The following is a 7,329-nucleotide window of genomic DNA, read 5'->3' as shown; positions in this document are numbered from 1 at the left end:
CCTTTCCATGTTCATGGTGACATAGCCATCTCGGGAGCTCCTCGAGAGAAAAATCATGCAAGTCAATGTACTCTAGAGCAATAGCATCATCATAGTAGATTTGTTATTCTAGTTGCTTGGATCTTCTCCAACCTCTAGTGCTCCCTACCCCCCCGTATAGTTTCAACAACTAGGGGCGGCATTATATTGGGGCGGATACATTTTAGGGGGGTGAGGAAAAAAGGAGGCAAATGAGTTTTAGGGGGTGTAAAAAATGTTAAAAAGAGGAAGGAGAGGGATGAATGGGGTTTTTTTATTTCTAGGTTTGTTTGTGTGTGTGCGGGGATTGCATACATGCACATAAGCAAGTGTGAGTGTTGTGTACACATGCAGGTGGGTGTGTTAGCATTGTGTGCATGAGCGAGCAAGTGTGTGCATGCATTGTGTGCAAGTGTACATGCATTGTGTGCACGTACATGTGTTTATGTGTGCAAGTGTAAGTGTGCATGTCCGGTTTTGTGTGTTTCATGCTTGTGCTTGTTTGGCTGTTTATTTTACGATTATGCATGTATAGGTGATTACATGGGAATTGTGTGCACATGTATGTGTTTATGATTTTTTGAAATTTCTCACTTTTTTAATTTTTTGGTTTTTAGTGTTTTGGAATTTTTTCCTATTTTTCTTCACTCACCACACTGACCACCTTTCAAACCATTAAGGAATTCCAAAAACTTGCCGATGAAGATGAAGACCACCCCCCAAGTGTCAACAACCTCAACAACCCTTCAGGAAGGTCACCAAGGAAGGAGTGGGTAACCAAGAGTACCTTGGATAGATAATGAAGGTATGATGCCCAAGAAAAGACCTTGCATGCCACCATTTAGCCAAAAGCCTACTCATGAGTATAATTATGAGATTCAGGAATCTCAGGCAAAAAGGTTTTACCCATAAACCAAGCCCCATAGGATCCCCATCAAAATGCTAAGAGCTCAAGACTTCTACAATAGAAACCGTTTTGTTTGGGTCCCCAAAAGCTTAGGGTCTACACCCAAATCTCAAAAATCAAAGAGAGTAAGTGGCTGTCTCCCTGTCCAATCAAGTCCCAACACTTCAATGGTTTTGAACCATCTAGCCATCGTCTAGCCATCATCTAGCCAAGCCATCCATCTGTGGCCTAATGCCATAAGTGGGCAAGCATGCCCAACACCAATCTACATGAGCTAGGGACATTCTAGAGGTTAGTCTAGATGAGTCAGAGGACTATCTGGAGAGTGAGTCCGAAGATGAGTTAAGAGTACCATTAGGAGAAATGTGGACTCAATTTTGGGCCCTATAAGAAGTGCCAACTCAGCTTAGAGAAAGAAAATAAAAAGGGTTTAAAACATATCCAAATTTGTAATTCGGCTCATTTTTTACTATTATAATAGTAGGTTTGAATATATTAAAATATACATATTCTTTCAATGAGGTTTCATCATGAGGTGGCATTCTTTGTTGGATGCACGTAAAACTTGTCAGAACCAAGATTTCATAGATTTGAGATAGTTATGCATTTAATAGATTCGAGGAAAGCTTTAATCATCATCTCGACCGTGGGGGTTTTCCTGTTGAAACTTAAAAAAAACGTCCTTACTAATCAAGTTAATTCTTGTTTCAATTCTTTAATATGTTTTATGATGACAGAAAATACTAGCTTCGCAAATGAGAACATTAATCCAAATTTGGGGATTCTAATTAATCCACCTTCAACAACACATGGAGACACTCAAATTCTCAGTAGTAACATTAGTAGAAATGGTGCATGTAAAAGAACATATGATACTTACCATCTTCATGTGGACATACAATCTGAGTACCAGCATTTGAAGAAACAAAATAAGTGATTTTTTAAATGTTATGAGCAAAAAGAGTAAAGGAGGAATCATGGAGAGCATCATTTGGACTTGTGGATCGATGGGTCAATGTATCCCAAGGATCCATTTACAAATGCACCACCTCCATTTTACAACATTACAAACCTACTACATTTCACGGGGATGGTAGACAAGGTTTGCTGAGTTATGCCCAACACTTGGAAACAAAAGCGATGGTTGCAAAACAGCAGAGGGATTTTCTACAGATAGAGAACACTGAAATAAAAAAACTAAATGGGTTGTATGCAGAGAAGCTTATGGCAAACAAACAAACAATTCAAGACTTGGAGAAAAAGATTGATGCTTTAAGGAGAAAGGACACAGCACTAGGGCCACGTAAAAGAAGAAGGCAACTTTTCAACATAGAGAAAATGAAAGTTGGAAATGGAGGGATGAAGAAGCGAGTATAGCTGTAAGGTAATGTTAACTCTTGTTTCATATATATTTCTCTTTTTAGATTAGGTTCTTTGTTTGAAACTAACATAAGTAATCAAATTTGATGTTATTCTATTTTTAGATCTTTACTTCATCCAAAGTCCAAGGTACATTCCAAAGCTGGAGTGCATTACAGTCATTTGGTACCAAAAGGAATAGTGGAAGAGATGTTGTATCAAAAAATCAATGAGAAGCATGTGTCTTCTTTTATGAACAAGAACCAGCTCAATGCAACTCAGGTGCAAGCAATGCTGGATGATACTAGCATCTCTCAGAAAGCATATAATATACTGTTTAAGGCACTAGCAGAGAAATGTCAAAGTAAGAAGCATAAAGGTTCGTTACTTCTAAAACCAATGCAAGTAAATTCTACACGCCACCATGTGAACTCAGAGGTGTTTGAGAAGCTTGGTTCACCAGTACATATTGAAGCAACATTCATTGCTAAAGACAGAGAGATACTCTAACCAGTACAACAATATTTTCTTTGATCTTGAAGCTTTGCAAACGTACGGAGTTCAGTTCTTTGAGATTAGTCAAGAAGAATGTGAAGGAGTTCTAAAATTTGTTTTGAAACTGGATGAGTGTGAGATTTTAAAGAACAGAAAAATGGAGAGGGTTACTATCACTCTAATGAATAGGGCCTTAGACACATCAATTACAAAAGATGATGCAAGATATTTCAGTGTTCAATCAGAGAATAACATATTGCCGCTTGGATCTTTTGAGGTATCTTCTTTATCATTGAATATGACTGTGTATTATGTTGAAATAATTTAAACACGAAACTTGTATTAAACATGAGCTTCTTCCTAACGACACAGGTGGATAAAGAAGACTTTGAAATTTTACATTGGGTGCTTCATCAAACTACAATTCCATCATTGATTAGTGAGAGCAAAGAAATGGAAGGGCCCTTCATGTGCCTGGGTTCGGTGACTATAAAGTGGAATGGCACATGGCAGGTGATTTGAAGACTCTAAAATACATGTATAACATAAGCAAAGGTACAAATGCAAAGAGTCCATGTCTATATTGCATGTCAAGTGCCAAGACTTTAGATCGTGTACTATGGAACAAAACTCCTAATAGGCATTTAAAAGATAAATATTTCAAAGCAGTGCTTGATATTCCTCTATCCAAAGTGCACATATGCACATTGCATGCACTATGTAGAATTTTAGAGAAGCTAGTGTATTTGTACATATGCTTTGCATGGACGTTAAAGCCTAAAAAAAAATCTTTAAAAGCAATCAAAGCAATACAAGAAGTGCTATCAAACATTGGCTTGCATGGGGGGCATGTTAAAATTGAGGAGGATGACAAGCAGTCACAAGGGGGCAACAAAGTACCAAAAAAACCATCAATGGGTGGTGTGAAAGCTAAAAGATTTTTGTCATACTGCCTCAAAGACTATCGAGATAAAAACAAGCAAAAGATGTTTAATTGATGGAAAGATCTACATAATGCAGTCAAGGACACTGGAAATGAAGGTTTAATCCAAAATCGGAAGGCAGATGTGTGGATTTCACTTGATAAGATCTTTGCATTCATGGAGAAAAAGAGCTGGAGCAATAGTGAGATAAAATTATTTGAAAACATATTAGAGACTTGGAGGAAGGCATTCATTGTAGGATGGAGTGATCAACATGTAACTCATTACATGGTAAGAACTTTAAAAACTGCTGCAATCTCAATACTATGAGACCAACTAATACATACATCTGATTTTTTTCTGTTTTGTCATTGATTGCAACATATACTATATAATCATACACCATATTTCGCAAAGACATACGGTTCATTGTCAATATGGTCAACTCAAGGCATGGAGAAGTCACATTACATGGCAAGAATAGGTTACTTTAAGCACACTAGACATGGTGGAGGCAAGAATCAAGCCAATAGTCTTTTAGAGTTACATCAATGGACTTACATGAAATTGATTCACAAAATAAAACAAAAAAACACATTCAAGCCCTCATCATTGACACATGTAATACAATTGATTAATAAAGAAAAGCGACAATGTGCTTGGAATCAGTCAACTGCGAGAGAGCGCCATCAGTTGTGGCATTGCTCAAGTCAGGGTTGGGGATAAGGTGGTCTAGATGAGGTGGGCTTGATCTTCTTCAGTGGTCTTCCTTCTTCATCTTCCTTTTCCTCTTCTTCCTCTTCATCTGTCGCTGTCCTGGGAGATCTATTTTTGGCATATGCACCGTTGGAGGCAACAGTTTCGACTGGATTTTTCTTGTCCTTATTAGATATCTTTTTCCATATGGATGGAATGTGTCTGGGTCTTTAATTCCCACTACAATAGCATGCGCTGTATATGACAAGTAATAGGGACATCTTAGTGCTTGGCAACCATACCCCTGACCAAACACCCGTAGTGCAAACTGTTTCTCGACAAGCATCACCTTCTCAGCATTTAAAGGCACTTCGTGTCCACCACAAAACCTAGATAGTACTTTGAATGCTAATAAAGGGAATTTTGTATTGTCTTTTGAGAACTCCTTGTGAAATATAATGATCTGCGTATTAAAATTGTAATCATCATGACTCATGTCATTGCTTGCTGTTGTCAATTTTAAGCAAGTGTCATAAATTGCACGTACCTTTTGATGATTCAAATGTCTTACATATTGAGCGAGAGCAACATCCTTTCAATGACCTGTTGACTTTGAAGTGGAAGCTCCGGATGATCTTGAGCCTCCTACTCTCTTCAGGAAATCATCATCATATACAAAAACCTGGTACCAATGTTATATGTTTAATTGACACAATCGACAAAGTCCACGTAAATCAAATTCTTATAGTTTGAAAAATCTTTGGCTCTATTACCTGTTGATTTTCATCACCCTCAAGCATGGATCTTGTCGACAAAGGGATCATGGACTTACTGTCTTCATGCACAGTAGGTGCCAAAAATTTACCCATATCTACCAAACCAAGACGGTCGACAATTGCTGCAGCCTCCTCCTCGGAAGGCAATTGGGTTTCATATGTCCTAGCTTCATCGAACATCTTCTTTAATATCTCCTTGCTTCCAGGCAAGTATCCGAAGTCCTGGACTACAGAATCAGCTCTAGTAGATAATTATCAACTCCTTCCTCTATCCAGCCCATGTCTGCTTCACTAAAATTTGTTAAGACAGCCAAGCAATAGTCTTCACGAATATTGAAATGTTGCATAATGTCTATTAATAATACATAATCAACTTGGGCTGCCATAGTAAAGCTAGTTGCAAAATCAAATAGATGAACATATCGTTCACCATGGGACATAACGATATTGGCAGAAACAATGTCTTCATACTCCTGCTCATGGTCACCAAGAACAATTCTACACAAATTAATGATGTTCTCAAGAGAAATTTCCTTGTTGAACATTGAAGACAACTCATGCAAACGCTTGTGGGCTTGTGCATTGTACAAGACTCTCTAGCATCGTCATCCGATTCGTAGACGATGTCCAACTCTTTCAAAGACATGCCTTAAAAAAACATTTCAGTCAATTAGAACATGCACGCTTATTATACATGGGGCCAAAGGACAAGCACAACCTCAAGGTCCTTTGGGTAATCTGAATGTACTTGAAGCCATTGTGGAAGAAGAATATGAGGCTAATATTTTGGCCAATAAGAGGATAAGGTGAAAAGATACGGGGGAGAAGAAAGCTTGAGCTCTTGCAAGCACACACACACAAGGTGAGAGGCTAAAAATTGTTCTTCTTCTTCACAACAACAACAAAAGGTTTCTAACCAAGGAGATAAGGAAAATACAACAATAGTACTAAAGTATTATGTACATGCGGTCCATAATATGAACACGCTAAGTGGAGTGGGTAGGTGTGGACTAGTCGGTGTAGTCTAGCTTTAGAATCTCTGGCGAAGATATGTTGGTGCCAACTACCAAACCCTCCAGTGATGTAAATGTCAAGCGGTCACGCACGCGCCTCGTGAGTGTCAATGCATGTTGAGCTTGACATCTCAACACTCCCCCCTCAAGCTCAACTCCACCTTGTGAATTCCAAGCCCCCAAGGCCTTCGTGAAGATGTCAGGGACCTGATCCTGTGCGCTGACATAGGCCAAGTCGATGTCGCTTGCCAAGACTCTTTCCTTGATAAAGTGGTAGTGTACCTTAATGTGTTTCATCCATGCATGAAAAATTGGGTTCCTAGCCAACTGTGTACTGCTAAGATTGTCACAATATATGACAACCTTTCTCTCCAGATGCAACCCCAAATGAGCAAGTAGCTTGTGTAACCAAGATACCTCACATGCTGCCACTGCAGCTCCTCTATACTCTTTCTCTCAACAAGGAAATTGTGGGCTTCTTCTTGTTGCTCCATGTCACAATAGCACTCTCCAATGAAAACATAAATCGACTGGTAGATCTCATGTCTGAGATGCTACCTGCCCAATCTACATCTGTGTACCCATATAGCTCCAACGGTACACCTCCTACATAAAACAATGCATAATCAATAGTGTCCCTCAAATACCAAAGTGTGCGCCCCCACTATCAAGATGTGGTTTACGCGAAACCTGCATAAATTGGCTCTCTAAGCCAATAGTGTAACTCAAATCTAGCTTGCTGATCGTGACATAGACATAGATCAAACTCCCGTACATAGTGGGATCCTCCAACACATAATCTGCATCCGCGCACTGAGCTTGCCATTTTGATCTAATGGCACCGAGATTGGCTTACAACCAGCCGTCTCATACTTGGACAACATGTCCAATACATAATGTCTCTGTGACAACCAAATACCATCAGGTGTGCAAATGACCGCAATGTCCAAAAAGTAGCATGAATCTCCCAAATCCTTCATGTCAAACTTCCTTTTGAGAAGACTTTTCACATGCTCAATCTCTTCCAAGTTATCACCCCCAATAATAAGATCATCTACATAGATGGTGATGATCATAATACCCTTATCACTCTTGTGTACGTACAAAGAGTGATCTGCCATATGAAAACCAATAGTGACAAG

At 39.0% G+C, this 7,329-nt stretch overlaps 2 pseudogenes; one reads left to right on the top strand and one right to left on the bottom strand.

Annotated features, from left to right (window-relative positions):
• The first annotated feature begins 3,285 nt into the window (after positions 1-3,285).
• On the top strand, positions 3,286-4,243 carry LOC147610351 (uncharacterized; annotated as a pseudogene).
• Positions 4,244-4,628: 385 nt separating this feature from the next.
• Positions 4,629-5,267, bottom strand: LOC147610350 (uncharacterized; annotated as a pseudogene).
• Positions 5,268-7,329: the final 2,062 nt, after the last annotated feature.

This window comes from Cibotium barometz, chromosome 49, assembly GCF_041138505.1.
Source record: "Cibotium barometz isolate CiBa-2024 chromosome 49, ASM4113850v1, whole genome shotgun sequence".
Classification (NCBI taxonomy): domain Eukaryota; kingdom Viridiplantae; phylum Streptophyta; class Polypodiopsida; order Cyatheales; family Cibotiaceae; genus Cibotium; species Cibotium barometz.
Note: the sequence above shows the minus strand (reverse complement) of the source record. Positions and strands in the feature narration are given on the sequence as shown.